Source organism: Leopardus geoffroyi, chromosome B2, assembly GCF_018350155.1.
Source record: "Leopardus geoffroyi isolate Oge1 chromosome B2, O.geoffroyi_Oge1_pat1.0, whole genome shotgun sequence".
NCBI lineage: Eukaryota > Metazoa > Chordata > Mammalia > Carnivora > Felidae > Leopardus > Leopardus geoffroyi.
The window spans coordinates 17425116-17446000 of record NC_059332.1 but is presented as its reverse complement, the minus strand read 5'-3'; the positions used below and the strand labels follow the sequence as shown (position 1 = coordinate 17446000).

The 20885-nt window shown below is 44.9% G+C and overlaps 1 protein-coding gene across 1 annotated transcript in view; it reads right to left on the bottom strand.

Moving 5' to 3' along the window:
- NEDD9 (neural precursor cell expressed, developmentally down-regulated 9) overlaps positions 1–20885 on the bottom strand; it is a 186311-nt gene that overhangs the window by 91441 nt on the left and 73985 nt on the right. The window lies entirely within an intron of this gene.

Below are 20885 nucleotides of genomic sequence, written 5' to 3'. Positions count from 1 at the left end.
TTTCCTGAGAATAATGTCTTTGCTTTCTCTCATTGAAACCTAGGGTAAGCCATAAAGAAATAAACAAACACTCCCTATTGATAAACAAAGAGAAAATATGCCCCTGGCGTAAGGGGCGTGCCATGAGGCTCTTTCTAGCATTCTGTCAACTTCAATTAACAAGAAAAGCTACAGTGTTCATTACTCTTAGGTTACAAAATGGAAAGTGATTATTAACTGCTCTTAAGGGGAACTGTAATTACTGTATCACCAAATGCAGATAAGAGTATGCTGTTTCTCCTCCGCCTTCGCTTTAATGTGCTGGAGATTCCAACATATCTTCACACCGTTCTAGTTTAAAGAGTTTCCAGTGATCCACTATGCACCCAGGAACAAGAGCAGCACTTCTCTACCTAAAATAAACAAGTAGACACTCTTAGGAGTGGAGTGGAGACCTTGAAAGGTCTTGACCGAGGCTTAGTTGTTAGCGACCCAGTGGTGAAGCCAGGAAACTCTGGGGCACTTAACTTTATCCTGAATAGCAATCAGTGTCACGTCTGCATTCATGAGTTCAAATGGTCCTAGAGACTCAACGAGCTTAAGTGGTCTGACTAATCAGGTGACTGGGAAGGGTTCATTCACCCTGGCTGCGGTCCCCCTCGTTATTCATTTTGTGTGAGGGAGACACCGATGTCTGTATAACTGTGAACCGAGCACGTCAAGAGTGTGTTCAGTTCACATCAGCGTCTTTGCATTTTGTTGTCGCTGTTAACCAAGAAGGTATAATGTGTTTCTCTGCTGAATATCCCAGTTAAACTCAGGTAGTGAAATAACTGAATTTGGAGAAATCGCCAAAGTACTCCTGTGTTAACACCAACTTAACAGCCTACCAGACTCTTACTCGAAGGGCTACTGAGGAATCCAAAGAGGGAAGTCAATGCAAGAGGGCTGCTTGAGGATTTCAGGAAAGGCTTCTAGGAGGACGACAAAAATTAGGTAACAAAGGGGGGGTGGGGGGGGGTGAATGAGGGGGAGAAGTCATCCCGAGCCAAGGTGATGGTAGGAGGAAAGACAAGCTATTAAGAAACAGCAGTGGAGTAGTGCTCTTGGTTGACGTCATTTTAAGAGTTCAGAATCCTGGAGAGCCTGGGTGGCTTAGTTGGTGAAGCATCTGACTCTTGATTTCGGCTCAGGTCATGATCTCACGGTTGTTGGGTTTGACCCCTGCCTCAGGTTCCATGCTGACAGTAGGTAGCCTACTTGGGATTCTCTCTCTTTTTCTCTCTCTCCCTCTCTTTCTGCCCCTCCCGTACTAGCTCTCTATCACTCAAAAATAAATTAAGAAAAAAAAAAAAAAAGAGTTCAAAATCCTTTGCTGAACCATTTTCCCTGCTTTAGCAGCCTTTGGCAGGGCAGAAAGTCCTGCTCAGGCAGTGTGAGCCTGTTCCAGGTTGCAGAGGGATTTAGTAGCATGGCTGGATCTGGGTCATAGCAGGAAGCAGGTGCAATCTCAGCTCTTGCACTCCATGGGGGGCAAGTGTCCCCCAGGAGAAGAGTCAACGGATGCATTCTAAGCAGTTACAAGTTTGCACCTCTGAAATAAAACAAGGGCCCCATGGCGGGGGGGGGGGGCAAATACAGAACTTCAAGAAATCAAGGTAAAATGTTTTTTTAGCTTTATCTGCTTTATTTTCACCGTCCTGTTTTTTGTCCACCCTCACTCTGGGTTGAGAAGAAAAAAGGCAGAGCCAGGACACTTTGACAGCAATGACATATGACGGTATCTAGAGCTTCATTACCGAGGAAGTTAGTTATAGGTTGTCCATTCTGGTGTTTGGATTCCTCCCCATCCTCCTCCCCTCCCTCCCCCCCCATCTCACTTAACCGTTTTCTCCAGCTGTTGTTGGTAAGGAAATGATAAACACGTGCATAGCTTAAGTATGACAATATTATACAGAGTGCATTTTCGCTGCTGCTAGATAAACTAGGCTCATGTATTGTAAAACCACAATGGGCAAGACACATCCCTTCCCTGAAATCGCGTATTTCCGTCTGGCTCTCCTAGTGAGATGTTTCCTCCTGCACTTCTTAGGTGGCCCCACCACAGAAGGCGGTTGCCATATCAAAGGACAGTTCAGTGAAGAGCTGGCATGCAAAAATCCGGAAGACTGTCTCCTTCTGTGTTCTTCTGCTGGCCCTGAACCTGGGGACTCCGTCTACCCTTCTCTCTGGAAGCTGAGACAAAGGATCTCCGCAGCTCACGGATTGCTCGCTTCTTGCACGACACAAATCAGATCTAAGCACTCCGTCCACCCTCAGGTCTTTCTTCGGCCGTCACGCACTGTGGCTTCTCCCTTCCGCCAAAGCCAGGTGGAAGGAAGGCAAAGCTGGTACCAGGTGTCACAGTGACATTCAGCACTGAATAGAAGATACACTCGCTTTTGAAATTTCAACAAAACAAAACGATCCTCTCCTATCTTTCGGCCTTTTTGCTCCGTGCACAATTGAACGCAAGTTGATCTGGATTGGCCTTCTTGGTTTGCCTTTCACTGCCACGTTTCAGATTAAGGTTGGATGTATGAGCACGGGACCAAAAGAAGGAGAACACCGTTGCCCGAGGCGTTTACTTCAAGATGGTTAACTGGGCAAGTTCCATTCTTCACTAACGGCGGAAGGCGTGTTATCTCATCCCTTCCTATTTCTGGGCTGCTCGGATCCTTGCACTGGCCTGGCACCGGCCGTGGCTTCCCCTGGACACTGGAGGTGGGTGACCAAGGTGCAGAGCCTGAGGAATGAGGCTGTGGAGGGGGCTCCAAGTTCGGGAGAGAAAAGCCATGCCTGGAAACCGCAGTTGAGAGCACCATTTCTGTATTTCTGGCTTCACCCTCTTGCACATTCTTCAGCGTGCAAAGGGGAGCATTGTTTATCCACGCACATATTGGACTCTTGTCCTCTTATCTGGTCTTCGTAACTGTCTGCTCGATTTTCATTTCTCTTCCCCGTGGTTTGATTAATTGCTTCTCTCTTGACCCTGAAGCCATGGGCTTGTTCACGCCAAAACGCTGACCCCCACAGCGATGTGCCTGGCAGATGAATAGATCTGCCACACGGTCCTCCTTGTCTTGGTTAGCGACAGATCATCAGAGGGACTGTTGGCTCTGTGCTGTGGTGGGAACAAAAGACGTCTCTGTTGCTCAGTTGTTGTCTAGCTCGGTCAAGGAAGCAGTTTCTTTGGTGTAGGCAAGGTGAAGTTTTATTGAAAGAAGTATCCAAGATTACAATATTGTCAATTAAATAGTCATTTGATTGCTTATCTGCCTTTCTTTATAAACGTGTACTTGGTGATAGATGTATTCCTGAAAAATGTGTATTTTCGAACTTAAAAAAATTTGAGGCACCTGGGTGGCTCAGTCGGTTAAGCGTCTGGCTCTTGATTTCAGTTCAGGTCGTGATCTCGTGGTTTGTGAGTTCAAGCCCCACATCGGGCTCTGTGCCGGCAGTGTGGAACCTGCTTGGGATTCTCTCTCTCTCCCCCCCCGCCCCACTCTGTCTCTGCTCCTCCCCAACTCTCTCTCTCTCCCAAAGTAAATAAATAAACTTAAAAAAAATTATTATAACTACTAGCACAGAGGTGCTCTTTAAGACTGGTTAAATGAAAAAAATTTAAGTGAATAGTCCCTCTTTAATTTAGTTTCTAAAAAAAAAAACCCAAGTATACTAAAGGTTAAATTTGCTTAAAGCAAGGACAACCTGAATCGTGACACGTGTCACGTAGCATCACCAAAGCCGAGGTGCGAATACTCCATGGCTGTGCTTATCTGTGTCTATTTACTCAGGCTGCGTTTTACACAGTCTCTGAATGCGGTCAACCAGCTACTTCTGTCCTGCTGGCAGATTATCTCCTGCCAGTGACTCAGTATGACTTTATTTATTTGAGGTTTGGAGTAAATGTTATCAGGGTTCAAATGACTCGAGGCATTGTTCGCCCGACTGGAGGCAGAATCGACGCCCCGTGACCTTTAGCACACCTACCTGTGAGTAGTTCTTAGCACATCATTCAATACAAGGTTGTTCCCTGGAAAATGACTCTGTCCATTTAGACACACTTTATCTTCATGGATGTGACTCCTATGTCTGATGAGGGAGAAGTGCTGTGCACAGGGCACACTGTGGCTTGCTCATGTTGGATGGGTTCCTGCTTCATTAGCATTTTGCCAGGGTGAGCCAAGAGAGGAGGATGACAACATTAGTGACACTTCAACATCCAAATGCGCTTTGCCCCCTTTCTAATGATGGGATTTAGCCACGGGCTCCAATTAAATCGCAAAATGCTACGGCACTTATCGTCCTTGACGATTTTCTTGAAATGTGTTCCAAGCAAAATCCAAATGTCCCTTTGAGACTAAATTCTTTGTCTCTTCCTACGTCAAACCTGAGAACTAGGTTAGAATTGGAGTAACGATTTGTTAGGAACTTTTGAACCTACCCTAGTTTACGCATAACGTGGTCTTCCAGTTTTATGGGAGTAATGACAGAGAGTTTTATTAAAATGGGACGTGATAAAGGGGCTAAGTGATCTGGTCCTTGTCTAGGCTGCTCCATCATCTGGGAGGGTCTGTGCCGTGTGTTCTGAAGGGTGATGAAGACTGTGCCCCTGAGATCCTTCCCAGACCAGAATGGGACACCCCAACCACCAGCTCAGTCATCAACCCTCAGTGCAAATGGTGCTACACTCTGGGGTGTGATTTTGCCAAGGAAGGTGAGTGACCCCGTAGACAGTGCTTCCTGTCTCAGAATTACTCGTCGGTCCATTCCTGCTCTCCAGGAGTATGAATGCCTATGATTTCCCATTTTCCATTAGTTGGTTACTCAATCAATTCATTCATCCACATTTCCCTGGGCCTGCTGAGCCCAGAACACTGTGCTCCATGTTGGAAATGCCAAGCCGAACCCTGCATGTTCTCCAAGAGTGCACAGTCTAGCGGGATGAGGCATCTGTGTGTGCAGGCAGCAGGCACAGCCTCTTTGAGAAGTGCTGTGACAGAAATATGGACAGGGCATCAAAGCAAATAAAGCAGGTGTCAGTATGACGAAGTGATGGTTGATTTGTATGCCGACCACTATGGGCTAGAGCTGAGACATTCTTCAGAATCACTCATTGCTCAGGATTGGACTTTGCCTTTCCTATGCCAGTGACACCTGTGGACAGATGTGGACAGGAGGAGGCGGCTGTTCTTGGAGGTATTGGCTTTGTTATAGTGTCTACCTTGAAAAAAATGACTGAAGATATAAGGCATACACCTCATCCTACCTAAATGGGGAGTTAGTTTTAGACAATTTCTACTTTAAGGTATTTAAATCTTAAGGTGTCATCTCGGAGCACCTGGGTGGCTCAGTCGGTTAAGTGTCCAACTTCAGCTCAGGTCATGATCTCACAGTTCGTGAGTTCGAACCCCGCGTCGGGATCTGTGCTGATGGCTCAGAGCCTGGAACCTGCTTCGGATTCTGCGTCTCCCTCTCTCTCTGCTCCTCCCCCACTCATGCTCTGTATCTCCTTCTCAAAAATAAAATAAACATAAAAAAAAAGACATCATCCCAAGACATATCCTTAGATATGGACGGATAAATTGTTAGTAAATTTGTGGATGTGTCATGAAGTCAGGATGTCAAACAGTACAGCTGAGGATTTGGAAGTTGGAGAAATTTTTCAGCCACCAAAGTTATGCATATGGAAACAGAGACACACGAGGAAATATAGTAAAAATCCCACCAACATCAATTGAAATGGAAATCACCTGGGTAGAAAGCGTCTTAATTAAGGGAAATGCCTGCATTACAGATTAAGAAAAGTGTTTTTCACGTTTATTTATTTTTGAGAGAGAGACATAGAGTGTGAGCAGGGGAGGGGCAGAGAGAGAGAGAGAGAGACACAGAATCCGAAGCAGGCTGCAGGCTCTGAGCTGTCGGCACAGAGCCCAACACGGGCCTCGAACTCACAAACCGTGATATCGTGACCTGAGGCAAAGTCGGTGGCTTAACCGACTGAGCCACCCAGCTGCCCCTGCATTACAGATTTTAAAAACGAACCCAATTATTATTATTTACGTAGTACTGAATTGGCATTCATCCTTTGCCAGCCTACGTTATCGGGGTGGGAGCGTGTTGCACGTGTGTGTGTGCACATGCATGCACACTGTGTCCTCCCTCCTTATCTAAAATGCAAGCTCCTGCATAAGGAATACAGTCAATGATATCGTCACAGCCATGCAGTGGGACGGATGATGGCCATACTCCTGGTGAACAGGTCTAGACTTGTCCAGTCGCTAAGTTGTCCCCGTGAAGCTAACATAACCTTGTACATCTGCTATGTTAAGAAAAAGTGCAGACCTTAACAAAAACATACAAATAAATAAAAATAAAATGTAAGCTCCTCGAGGGCAGGGATTCATCAAATCCCTAGGACCTATGTGTTGAGCGAGTGCCACTGTTCCTGCTGCAGCTGCTTTTGGCCACTCTGAACCCAAATCAATGGTAAAAATCCTGCCAACTCAGACCTGAGAAGATGTCTCTTCACTTCCATCCCCAGCTCCTTCTGGGGACATTGGCACATCATTATGATGCTTTTGCTCACAGGCCCCTGAGTACTGGGAGGAGGACAGGAAGGGTTTCATCTTCTCTCTTGCCTCAGAAGAGCCCTGTAGTAACGTTTTCCAGGCTTCTGAAGGGGAACAGAGCCGGATGATGGCTGTTATGATAGCACAGTGTGTATGTGATGGAAAGCATGAATCCGAAGGAATTTGGAATGCACATAATGGAGTAATAAGGATGAATAGTTCAATTTAATCTGGTAAAGGAGCATCTAGTCAGAGGATCTGGAAAAGGCTTGCTGATGTCAATGAAGACAGGGTCACAGCAGGGTTCCCAGGGCAACCAAGTGCATGTATCAGCACAGTATGAAAAGTTGCCAGGGCACCCGGCCGTGAATCCAAAAGTTAATCATTTTCATTTGCAGTCAGGTGCAGTGACAAAACATAAAGTGCGGTCACACTGCCTAGATGTTTATGGGGAAAGCCACCAGTCCCCGTGAGTACTGCCTCTCACCCCTTACACTTAGAATGGAAGTTGTAGGAAGATAGGGGCTTCTGCTTACGTCACTCAGTACTTGACAGGTAGTGAGACTCCGAGGATTGGGGGGGGGGGTTGGTTTCGTAGGGCAAACGCAAACACAGCCGAGAAAGGGCCACTTGAGTAGAAAGTGGGAAGTTGGAAGACTGCTGTCTTTATTGGACAAAAGGTCAACATGCACGAGGGAGGGGAAAGAAGTGATGTTTGGGGGTGGGGAAGGGATGGAAGAAGAAATTCTTTAGCTGCAAATCAGGCTCAGGAATGTGGCTCAGGGAACAGAGGGAGTGAAGGAGGGGCTGTTTCTGACACTTTCAGGCAGGGGTGGGAAAGAAGCTGAGGAGAGCAAGTGAAGTGAGGGTTCGGAGGGCAACACTGGCAGCTCCACAGGACTGAGGGCAGAGCAAGACCCTGCAATTCCCATCAAGCTCATGCCAGTGCTCTGATTGGACTTTCACCCACAGCCATGTTGAGCCACCCCAGTTTGGTGCTGAAGGCCTGTGGTGATGGCACCTTTCTTTCGAAACGAGTGTGGCTTGAGGGGCGACCCTCTGGATTCTACAGCTGATGCATGCTGGGTAGATGCACCCCCCTCTAGGGCAAGGAGGACTCTCTCTGGTGACTTCCCAGCTCATACAATTAGTAACAGCAAATTGTGCTGGTTATTCTCTCTCGACCGCCCTGCCCATTCTGATTCATCTCCTTCCTTTTGTGCTTCGCTGTGTGCCGCAGGGTGCTGACCCCGCCCCGGAGGGCCTCTTCCCTTCCACTCTCTGGGGCTCAGCCAATGGAAGGCAGCGGGAGAGAGAGGTCGGGGTACTTCTTCCCTGTTCCCTCCCTGCTCCTTCGCCTCCTCTTCGGCAGTTACTCTGTGTCTCCACAGCCTTGGCTTGCACTGGATCCTGGCAACACCACTTCCTTCTCCCCTGCTGGCCTGGGCTGGTAACAGCTTCCTAGCATTGCCCTTCTCCGGGAGCTGCAACACCCCTGCTTTGTTCCCTTAGCCCCGCCCACACCTCCTTTCTCCACTTTGACTACCTGAATGCCGCGTCCCGAACTAACAGCACTAACTTTGTGAAGTGTTATTACGTGCCAGGCTCTAGGCTCAGTCCTCTGTGTGCACTAACCCCCTGCATCCTCACGACACTTTATTTTTTAAAATTTAAATCCAAGTTAGTTAACATATAGTGTAAAAATGCCGGCACTTTACTGATGAGGTTGAGGCCTGGAAAGATTAAGCCACTTACCCAAGGTCACAAGTAAATGGCACAGTCAAGGTCTGATCCTGTGCAGCTGCACACGAGACACCCAACGCTAACCCACCGATCCATTCTACCCCTTTCCCTCCTGAAATCACTTCCCCGGAGCACAGTTAAAAAGGAGAACACGAGACCCAAAGAGCTCCAAAACACATCACAGAAAGGTTCATGTACTAAAGCTTATTCATAGGAAAATCATTCGGATCATAATTCGCTCTTATTTTCTGCCTCATTCTAACAGGGTAGACTATTCCTGTTCCGGTGGGTCCCAGCTTTGGCCGCACAACAGACTCCCCTGGGGGAGTTTTAAACTATCCCCTGGCCCAGGCCATGCCCCAGACTAACGAAATCACAACTCTGGAGATGAGACTCAGACATGGACGATTTTTTTAAACACCCAGGGGATTTCAGCATGCTGCAAAAACGTAGCCCTCTGCAGCAAGTGCTAGAAAGCAAGGCCTATGGGTGAGCAGGCCTGGTTATATAAATAGAGTAATCACTGACAGCTGCCTGTAGGGAGGGCAAAGAGGAGCTATGGAGGGTTTGCACAAGAACCAAAGCAGGGCGGTGGGGTGGGGGAAAGCATGATCTGGGTTCATTTAATGCCTGGGCAAAGTGATCCAAGGTCTGAGAACATCTTATTTTCTTATTATTATATTAGAGTAATTGTCCTGAGTCACTTGAAAGGCTAGAATTATTGTCAATATGCTTTGTTTATCGAAGCAAGGAAAATGTATACCGTTTAGAAAGCTTTCCACCCCTGAATATGCCAGCAGTAAGGTTATTCTTAAACAGGGTAACTACAGGTATCTGGAAGACTCACTTAAAATACAATATTTTCGATTGATCTGTAGATGCCAAGTGAAAGAGGAATCGAGGTGTGACAGCACATGTCCATCAAAATACATCCACTGACCTTCAGCAGAGGCTAAGTTCACCTGCTCCTAATTCATGGTCCCGGCTGACATTTTCATGTGTTTGGGTCCTATCGTTGGTGATTGCATAGAGAGGAGGGCTCCTCAGGCCGTGGTAAGAACACAGGACGGGGCCAGTGGTTAGTCCCCTTGGAAATGGTCCTGGCACGGGGAAAATGCAGGCATCGTGTGGTTCAACGTCAGACGCGGTCTCCTAATTGTTATTGTTGGTTGTTCCTTTTGGACTGGGGTTAGGATATTCCAACAATCTGTTCCTGACGGCAGACCAAACAACTTTTATTTCTTTCTTATGTTCTCGCGGTTGGCTTTCTTGTTTATAGGCTTGCCTGCGAAGAGCGGGTGTTGGGGTGTGATACAGCTCGCATGCAGCCCCACAGCTGGTGGGGGTCCGGTGTGGCCCGTGGGCTCGCTGCTCCCCGCCATTGGCTGGGGGCTGTGCACTGACTGAGAGAAATTCAACAAGGGCCATTCCTCTGTGAGCACAGAGCCCCTCCTCTCTCTCCCGCCTCTCCCCCCCACCCCTGCAACTCTGCTGCCACCAACCCCTTCCCTCCCTGCCCTCAAAGAACCCTGGTACTGTTTTTGTATTAGCTCACCATGAAACCAAAGATTTCGGCCCAAGTGTAAGGGGAAACGTTGGGCTGTGGCCCCTCGGGAAGGTCTTACACCAGCTAAGTTTCTCATCTGTGGCACTATTGACATTTGGGGCCACGTCATTCCTTGTGGCGGCTACTGCGCTGTGCCTTGTGGGATGTTTAGTGACATGCCTGGTCTCTACCCCCTAGATGCCAGTAGCACTCCCTGAAGTTGTGACAATGGAATTGCCAGTGTCTCCCACTGAGCAAAACTGCCTCTGGCGGAGAGGCACCATGCTAAGGAAAAGATACATGGAGACCCCAACCTTCCATCTCCAGTGGACACTGGGGTCAAGGACTAAACTAATCTTAATGACTTTTGCCCTAACACCTGACTATGTCTTCCATCTCAACTTTTGTCACAGGGATGAGGAATTAGGCCTGTTCTATATAGATCCCCCCCACCCTTCCCTAGGTTGACTGGGATATTTCTAGAAGCCAGAGTTTCCCTAGGTGAAACGAGTGGCCTCAGAGTGGCTGATCTTCCCTATGGGGTAAGCCAGATATCTTCTGTTTGTTCTTCCAGAACCTTCTCCACTCTTTTCTGTTTTGTGCCTCAGGGTCTCACCTTTGTTTTCTGGTTGGAGGGAGAAAGGGGGTGAGGCAGAGCATTTATTCCCTAGCATCCTTCATCCTTCTAGGTGGCTGTGGGTTGGCTGGCTATGCCCCTGGACCAAAGGTCTCAGCTCCTATTGGGATGTGGGAAGGGAGGCATCTCTCATACTAGCCTGGACTGATGCACTATCCCGTGGTTTTGCTGTGTTCTGCTCTCACTCATAGCTGAGGCTGGCATCAGATCCTCTGAGTTCCTTCTAAATTAGGATAATTTGGATAGGTCCTATACTTCTCTCTGGAACCTTGTCTAATGCACAAAGTCATGAGGATTTGACATTGGAAATACATGAACTTTCCAGGTCTCTTCTACCCCCGGAGTCTATAATAGTATGGTTGCGTACGGCTAAGTGCTCCCTGCTAAGATTTGTGTAGGCGTGAGTTTGTGACCCATTCTGGTTTAGTTGAAGAGGGAATTCTGTGGGGAGCCTACTGGTAAAGTTTCCTCTTAAAAAGAGACGAAAAAGGTTGTTCTCTTTATCCCACCTGTGGACGGTGTGAGAGGATGTGACATCTGGAGCTACAGCAGCCATCTTGCTGTTAGGAGAATAGCAGAGTCCAAAGATGAAGGAACCTTGGTTCTTCTTTGTCTTTTAAGTTTTTATTTGCTTATTTTTGAGAGGGAGAGAGTGGAGAAGGGGCAGAGACAGAGGGAGACAGAGAATCCCGAGCAGGCCCTCCACTATCAGTACTGAGCCTGATGCGGGGCTCCAACCTGTGAACCATGAGGTCAGGACCTGAGCCGAAACCAAAAGAGCCTGGCTCTTAACCAACTGAGCCACCCTGAGGCTGAAGGGGTCTTGGTTCTTGATGACATCATTCAGCCAATGAATTAACCAAACTCAGAACTATTCTTCTCCCAGAATTCTATTATGCAATAAACGTTCTTATTGTTCAAGCTCATTTTACTTGAGATTTCTGGTACTTGGGGTGTACCCTGAAGTACTCCAATGCCCTGTTTTAGGTGTCCATCTCATTTAACCCACTAATAAACTGGAATCTTTTGTTTGGACCCCCCCTTTTCTTGTTGGAATTCTTTCCTTTTCTAGCAACAGTCACCACCCAGGTGACGCCACTCGCTGCTGTAAATTCCATTATCATGCAGACACTCATGACTCCAACCCCATATACACAACTGCCCACTTGACCTGCCCCTGGCATAGCTAATGGACGAGCGCAACTTAACATGTCCCCAGCAAACTACTGGTACGCCCTCTTCTTCCTCAGGCTTCTGTGTCTCAGTTAATGCCATCTTCTTCTCCAGGCCAAAATATTAGAGTCATCTGTTACTCTTTTCTTATTCCTTTGTTTGAAATGCTTCCCCTACATCTAAGTGTTTAATGTTATGTTCCAAACATTTGTTTCTTACCTGTCCTGAGCACGTCAGCCCGAGTGAGTGCTCGAAAACAAGTCAGATCTTGTGACTCCCCTGCTCCAAACCCTGCAGTGACTTCCGTGTCCCTTAGACCACACACACTCTCCAAAGTCATCATGCTGGCCTGCAATGCCCCATATGTGTTGTGCCCTAGACCCCTCTCCAGCTAACTCTTTACTGCAACCATATGGCCTCTTTATTTTCCTCAAACACGTCGAGCAAAATGACCTTCACACTTACCACTCCCCATTCTGGAATGTTCTTCTGCCAGCTTGCCTCACATCGCCTCACTTACTTCCTTTAGGCCTTTGCTGAATTGTCACTGCCCCCGAAAGAACTTCCTTTGCCACCACCTAAATTAGCATTCCTTTTCATTCTCTGCCTCTTTGCTCTGCTTTATTTTGATTCTTGCAATTCACCACCCCTTGACGATCTATTACATATGTGTTTACTGCTTATTATCCATCTCTCTGACTTGCATAGGAACTCCGTGGGAGCAGGGATTTCGTTTTGCTCACTGCTGTGTCTTCTGCACTTAAAACAATACGTGGCTGTGGTAAGATTTGCTGGGTGAATGAATGACTCAAATGGCACCATCCCCTTAGGGTACAGCAGAGAGCTTAAGTGGAATCTTAGGTTACAGAGAAGGGAGAAGAGCAGCTAAGATTAGAACCCAAGACTTGACTCTTCTGGTTTGGGGCTCTTTCCATGACGTCGCACTGTCACCTACATGAATAAGTTCATGATCATTTTTTTTTCTTCAAAGGTAATTTGCAATTTTACAGGGAACTGAGTCATCAAGTGCAGACATGGGTTTCCAATTAGGCAGCTTGTGTCAGCAAACTAGAAGGGGAGATTGTGTGTGTGTGTGTGTGTGTGTGTGTGTGTACAGGGGTGGAAAGTAGTGGTGGGGGGTGACGAGAGGTGCACGGGGCCTTCCTGGGTTTTGAAATCAGATCACATCATAAAACTACCCCATAGAACCAGTCTATATGTAACCTGGACACTTCTCTGCCCTATAGCAAGGGTCAGGGGTAGAGTAGGTGTATCATCAGGAAGGAGTCAGCTTTCTAAGGATGTTGGAAGTGATGAGAGAGAATGATTTATACAATCTCTTTCAGACTTCTAGATCACAAAATGGGTGGAAGAGAAATTAAGGAAGCTAATGGTAAAGCTAGCTGTGGGAGATTTGCCTACATGTTGAGATCCTGTGTTGGGTATGTCTGAGGCAAACTCTCAAATACGACATTCAAAGAGTAGAAAGGGGAGTCTGTGTTCAGTATCAGGGTCAGGTCTTTTAAGAACAAACCTCCTAGAGCACCTGGGTGGCTCAGTCAGTTAAGCATCTGATTCTCGACTTCGGCTCAGGTCATGATCTCACAATTCATGAGTTCGAGCCCTGCGTTGGGCTCTGTGCTGACACCATGGAGTTTGCTTGGGATTCTTTCTCTCCCCCTCCCCTGCTGCCTGTCTCTCTCTCTCTCTCAAAACAAACATGCTTAAAAAAAAGAACAAACATCCTTCCGGCAAATTCAATTCAGCCTGTGATAGTCAAATTGATGTGAAGCATATGTGAAGGTGTTAACCAGGTAGCCTAGTTTGTTATATAAGCTAATAATTAAATCTACCCTTTATTGGTTGCTTACTATGTTCCAGATGCTGTGTTAAGTGCCGTTAATGATAAAATCAACACCCATTGCTAACATTTATTTGTTGCTTAAAATGTGACAAGATATTTCTAACTGTTTAGCAAGCTCATCATACCCTCATGAGGGTCCTTATGAGGGAAGTACTAGTATTTTCTGCATTTTGCTGATCGAAAAGCTGAGTTGAATAGGGATTGTGTATTTCCGAAGATTGCTCAGCTCTAAATGGTGGACCTGGGATTTGAACCCAGGCAGTCGGAACCATGGCCTGTGCTATCTTAAACTGTATACTTGTGCTCTCTCATTTAATGCTCAAAATTCTAGGAAATAGGTACTATCATCCCCTCTCTATAGTCCCTGCATTGTATTGCTGTAAAACAATACTGGGGCTTAAGACTCTGGTGCCTTTAGCTTGTCAGTCTTGAAGAAACTGGTTGTTCTCCTTTATAGTTTGTGACTGAGAAATGTTTACAGTTCTCTATGCACTAAAAACTAAAAAAAAAATTCTGCCAAGAAAAATTAAAGAAGATCTAAATAAGTGGGGAGATAGAATTTATTCATGGATCAGAACACTCAATATTGGTAAGAGGTAGTTCTCCCCAGATTGATTTATAGAATCAGCACCATCCCAATCAAAATCTCAGTAAGCCTTTTTTGTAGAAATTGACAAGTGGATTATAAGCTTCGTATGGAGACACAAAGGACCTAGAATAGCAAAAGTAAAACAAAACAAAAGAAAAAAAGAAAAAAAAATTACAAAAGAAGAATGAAATTTGAACACTGGAGCTCAAGACTTATTAGAAAGCTACACGAATCAAGACAGTGTGTTATTGGCTTAAAGATAGGTCAAGGGAACGGAAATAACATATATGGACAATTGATTTTTGACAAAGGAGAAAGAAAATTTGGTGGGGAAACATGGTCCTTCCAACAAATGGTGCTGGTACAGCTGGATATCCATATAGAAATTAATGAATTTCAATCTATACCTTCCATCATGTAAATATTAACTCAAAATGCATCAGAGATAAATGTAAAACCTAAAGCTGTGAAACTTCTAGAAGAAAATATAGGAGAAAATGTTTGTAACCTTGGATTAAGTGAAGGTTTCTTAGCCACCACACTGAGAGGCATAGTCCATTAAAAAAAAGTTAATAAATAGGACTTCATTACAATTAAAAATGTCTACTCTTCCAAAGACAATGTTAAGAGAATAAAGACAAGCCAGACACTGGAAGAAAATATTCACAGTACATACATTTGACAAAGCAATTGCATCCAGAATAGATAAGAAACTCTTGACACTCAATGATAAGAGAACAACCCAATTAAAAAATAGACAAGATATATGAATAGTCATTTTATTAAAGAAGACTTCCAGATGTCAACTAAGCACATGAAGAGATGCTGAATAAAACCATAGGAAGGTATCACTGTACACCTATCACTGTACAACTATATGGATGGCTAAAATCAAAAGAAAAATCGAACCATACATAGTGTTGGCAGGGATGTGGAGGAACTAGACTAGAATTCTCATGTACCACTGATGGAAACATAAAATGGTACAACCACTTTGGAACACAGTTTGTCAGTTTCTTCGAAAGTTAGAGACACATCTACCACGGGGCCTACTCATCCATCCTAGGAATCTGTCCAAAAGAAAACAAAGCACACCCAAAAAACAAATAATCCAGTGAAGAAATGGGCAAAAGACATGAATAGACACTTTTCCAAAGAAGACATCCCGATGGCAAACAGACACATGAAAAGATGCTCAACATTGCGCATCATCAGGGAAATACAAATCAAAACCACAATGAGATACCACCTCACACCAGTCAGAATGGTTAAAATTAGCAACTCAGGAAACAACAGATGTTGGCAAGGATGTGGAGAAAGAGGAACACTTTTGCACTGTTGGTGGTAATGCAAACTGGTGCAGCCACTCTGGAAAACTGTATGGAGGTTCCTCAAAAAATTAAAAATAGAGCTACCCTATGACAGGGCAATTGCACTACTAGGAACTTACCCAAAAGATACAAAAATGCTGATTTGAAGGGGCATATGCTCCCCAACGTTTATATCAGCATTATCAACAACAGCCAAATTATGGAAAGAGCCGAAGTGTCCATCCACTGATGAATGGATAAAGAAGATGTGGTATATACATACAATGGAACACTCTCGGTGATGAAAAAGAATGAAATCTTGCCATTTGCAACAACATGGATTGAACTAGAGTGTATTTTGCTAAGTGAAATAAGCCAGTCAGAGAAAGACAAGTATCATATGATTTCACTCATATGTTGAATTTGAGAAACTCGGCAGATGAACATAGGGGAAAGGAAGGAAAAATAAGATAAAAACAGAGAGGGAGGAAAACCGTAGGAGACTCTTTTTTTTAATTTTTTTTTTCAACGTTTATTTATTTTTGGGACAGAGAGAGACAGAGCATGAACGGGGGAGGGGCAGAGAGAGAGGGAGACACAGAATCGGAAACAGGCTCCAGGCTCTGAGCCATCAGCCCAGAGCCCGACGCGGGGCTCGAACTCCCGGACCGCGAGATCGTGACCTGGCTGAAGTCGGACGCTTAACCGACTGCGCCACCCAGGCGCCCCCGTAGGAGACTCTTAAATACAGAGAACAAACTGAGGGTTGCTGGAAGGGGGGATAGAGGGTGATGGGCATTAAGGAGGGCACTTTTGGGGATGAGCACTAGTGTCACATATAAGAGATGAATCACTGGGTTCTACTCCTGAAGCCAAGACTATACTGTATGGTAACTAACTTGAAAATAAATTAATGAAAAAGAAAAGAAAAAAAAGCACGTGTCCATGCAAAAATGTTTCTGCAAATGTTTACAGAACTTTATTTCTAATTGCCTCCAACTGGGAACAATCCAGGTATCTATCAACAGGTGAATGGATAAACAAACACACTGCGGTCCACTCCTACAAGGACTACTACTCAGCAACAATGAGAAAATGAACTATTGATACGCACCACAACATGAATGAATATCAAAATAATTATGCTCTGCAAAAGAAGCCAGGAAGAAAGGGTATATATTGTATGTTTCATTTATATTAATATCTAGGAATTGCAAACTAATGTATAATGGCAGAAAGCAGATTGGTGGTTTCCTGGGGATGGGATGGGAGGTGGAAGGGGCAGAAGGTGGGATTATAAAGGAACACAAGAGGAGCACCTGGGTGGCCAGTCAGTTAAGCATCCAACTCTTGATTTGGGCTCAGGTCATGATCTCACTGTTCAAGAGATTAAGCCCCACATCCAGCTCTGTGCTGACAGCATGCAGCCTGCTTGGGATTCTCTCTCTCTGCTCCTCCTCCGTGCACTCTCTCTCTCTCTCTCTCTTTCTCTCTTTCTCTCGAAATAAACAAACATTAAAAAATAATTATTAAAAAATATAAAGGAGCACAAGAAAACTTTTGGGGATCATGGATATGTTTGTTATTTTGATAGTGATGATGGTTTTACAACTGTATATGTGTGTCAACATTATCAAAACGTACATCTTAAATATGTGTAGTTCATTGTATGCCAATAATACCTCAATAAAGCTGCCAAAAAAAAAAAAAAACCCAGAGAGTTAGCACTTACAGACTTAGGAATATACGTGTGAGGACACAAGAGTATACAAACCCTTCCCTAGGGAGAAGAAACCCACAGGGAGACACAGACACACACATGTGCACACACACACAAATCTAAAAACTCGAAGAGACTGCGGATAATGCTCTCAAGTTTTCAGGCCATATTCTTTATCCTCTTCATTCCTGCCCTCTGTGTATAGTTTTACACATAGTTTTATTCCTAGGTTCTGTAGTAGAGCCTTCTGACTTTATTTTCACTTCAAAAGGCTTTGTGTGAAATCTAATGCCTTGAGTGCACAAGACTGCAGACAGAACTGTGGGGTTGGGAGTGGAAAGGGACAGGGGTAAGATGCTAACCTATCACCCAGCAGGTGAGAGGTGCCACCTAACCTTTCAGCTTCTGGAAGCTGAGTTTTGTAATGAGCTGTCACTGTATTTATCACCTAACAATTACTGCAATTGGATAAGGTGCGAGAAAACCTGGAAAACATTACTCTGTCAACTATTCGGTATCTTTGATGAAGCTGTCTGTGGCAGGGTCCCAGATACAATAGAAAATCGGCATGCGGCCTGTTAAAGTGGTTTAGGTTCTTTCCTTCCCTTTATTCTGCAGGCTGCTTCTGGCTTACAATATGGCAATTGTTCTGTCAATTATTAGAACATCCTGATCTTGACTTTATGTATGGTTCCGTCAAAATTGCACGGGGCTGGTTCAGCGACAGTTCAAGAAGAGCAGAGTGAAGCCTGAGCTGTGGCTACGTAACAGTACTGTATGCCCAGGTGGACTCTAGAAGGTGGTGTTTACCTTGAAGAACACATCATGGTCTCAGGTCTCTCAGGTTCATAAAAGGGATTTGGTTGGCGTGCTTAGGGTGGGACCAGCTCATAGCCATCAGATACAATGACAGTAATTTAAAATAATAATTACCACTGGCAGATAGACGAGAAAGCATTGATACAGTTCTGTCATGAGGAACCAAATTATCACAGGGTTGCCTGGTGTCCACAGAATCAGAAGAAAAGGGCTCTTAATTGATCTTAGAATGTTGCTGTCAATGGCGTGGGCGCTCTTGCTCCTAACAGAGATAGTCTCATCAAGGGAACCATAATGCTTTGGCCAACACTGCCAAGACTGTGTCTTCTTTAGGTGCTTCCATGTTGATGGACTGTGCCATCCAGAGGGCCTCTATGACCCTCTGGCTCTTTTTCCTGCTCTTTTGGTTAACCAACTCCTTCATTCACATAGCCTTAATCCAAACAGTTACAATGCAGTTAGTAAGTTTTCTGCTTACTAACTTATAATCACATGTGCATCCTTCTCATTACTGTACCCCCAGATCAGTGGGGCTGAAGTCTGAGATGCTTTTACCTCTTCTATTTTTTTTATATATAAATGGATGGTTTCTTGGCTTCCTTCCACAATTGGCCAATTACATCCTTTCTGTTTTACTAGGTTTATGCACTTTATGTATGCCTTTTACTAGTTTAACTCTGAGAGCTGCCTCATTTCCAAGTTCTTTGGCAGTACCTAACAAGCCTGCCTCCATTTCTCTTGCTCACCATGCTGACCATTGATCTGAGTCCAAGCTTTGCCATAAACTATCATGGGATTCAGCAAATCCATTTGTCTCGCTGGCTTCATTGTGACTGTTAGTAACGTGGACACAATGTTCCCCCAACTCACAAGGATGAAAAATTTTTATAAAAAAGGGGAAGTATTGAGAATGAGGTAAAAAGATTGAAAAATAAAAGCACATGTAATTACATTCTGCACTATTTTTAATACCTTATCTGTGAATCTAGGAAATGTGATTGTGCTTTGGTTAAATGAAGTAATATAATTTGGCACTCACTCTATAAATCTAATTCTATTATTACTGTTATTTATGTATTTTATGTAATAAAATACATTATGTGTAATAATGTTTAGTTTAAATTTTTTTTTTCAACGTTTATTTATTTTTGGGACAGAGAGAGACAGAGCATGAACGGGGGAGGGGCAGAGAGAGAGGGAGACACAGAATCGGAAACAGGCTCCAGGCTCTGAGCCATCAGCCCAGAGCCTGACGCGGGGCTCGAACTCCCGGATTGCGAGATCGTGACCTGGCTGAAGTCGGACGCTTAACCGACTGCGCCACCCAGGCGCCCCAATAATGTTTAGTTTAAATCAGCACCTTAGTTTCCAGCCAAGTGGCATGTCTTATTTTTATTTCTTTTCCCTCCCTAAAACTGATGAAAACTAACATAAAGCCTTTAACGACTCAACATCAGAACTCCAGGTGAAAATTTTAAGATTCAGGCAAAAAATCCAGATATACAAACTTTGTGATGATAAAGTCAGACTTTAAAAAATAGGTATGTACCTGAGGGATCAATAGACATTGATATAGATGGTCAGAAGTGTGGCAAAGGTTCTGGGGTGTCTGGGTGGCTCAGTTGGGTAAGCATCTGCCTCTTGGTTTTGGCTCAGGTCGTTATCTCACAGTTCATGAGATTGAGCCCCACATCGGGCTTTGTGCTGCCAGTTCAGGGGCCTGCTTGGAATTCTCTCTCTCTTCCTCTCTCTCTGCCCCTCCCCCACTTGTGCACATGCTTAGTCTCTCTCTCAAAATAAATACACTTAAAAAAAAAAAAGAAAGAAATGTGGTTCATCCGGATTCCCACACAGGAGTTCTTTCCACTCGGGTTTTCCACTGTTCTCCAGATAGTGTTTAGAACCTGTCAAAGAGACCATGCCTGCACCCATTTCTTTATCCTCTATTAGGTATTTTCCAGAAGTCTCTGTCTCTTCTCATTTGAACTCAGCCATGGGGAGGACAATCTTTCAAGACATATCCTCCCTGAGCCAATGGTTACAAACCAGGCTGACCCCATCCAGACTTTCTCTCCCTATCAACTGTCTCCACCCTGTAAGCTATCTTGACAGAATCAAGAACAATATGCAAGGCTTACTAGGTGACTTTTGGCCTCTGAAGAAAGCTTTACAGTGTATTCTGTTTCTATTTTTCTTGACTTTCTGCAAAGTAATTTTATATCCTTAGGAGCCAAGAAGCATTTCCCATAATTAGGGTTTGCTACTGGCACTTCCTCCTTGAAACATTCATCTGTCCAGCTCTCAGATGGACAGGACTGCATCGGAACTGTGGGTTTTGGAGCAGGGTGGTCATAGTCCTCCTCACCCTGGAGTCCTGGATAGAAAGTTCTAGAAACAATGCTCCAACTGTATCTTGAGATTTTATGAGCCTTTTTATACATTAATTGGAACTAATAGGAATGGGCAAGAGGCCTTTTGGCCAGCACTGAATTGAGCTGTCACTGATTGGCTCTGTGTAACTCTGGGTCTCGGTTGCCTCAACTAGAAAACACTCGAAGGCATTGAAAGCAAAGGGGCATCTAAGGACTCTCTGAGACAAACACTATTAGCATCTGTGCACTTGTCAACATTTGTCAGCCATCTCTGGATCAGTGGAATGCTGGTGGACCAATTCTCCACTTTCCTGGCCTGCTTGCTAAAACATCCCATACCTTTTCTCTTTTTATCTATGCTGCTGGAAGGGAAGGACTCTGAGATGGTGGAGCCACATGGTGGAAGATGCCCAGATGCCTGAGGATAGCTGCCCAGGAGAGCCAGTGACTATCACAGGAGTGAGAACACAACTGTATTGTGCTGCAATGCCAAGATTATAGGGCTTGCTCATTACTGCA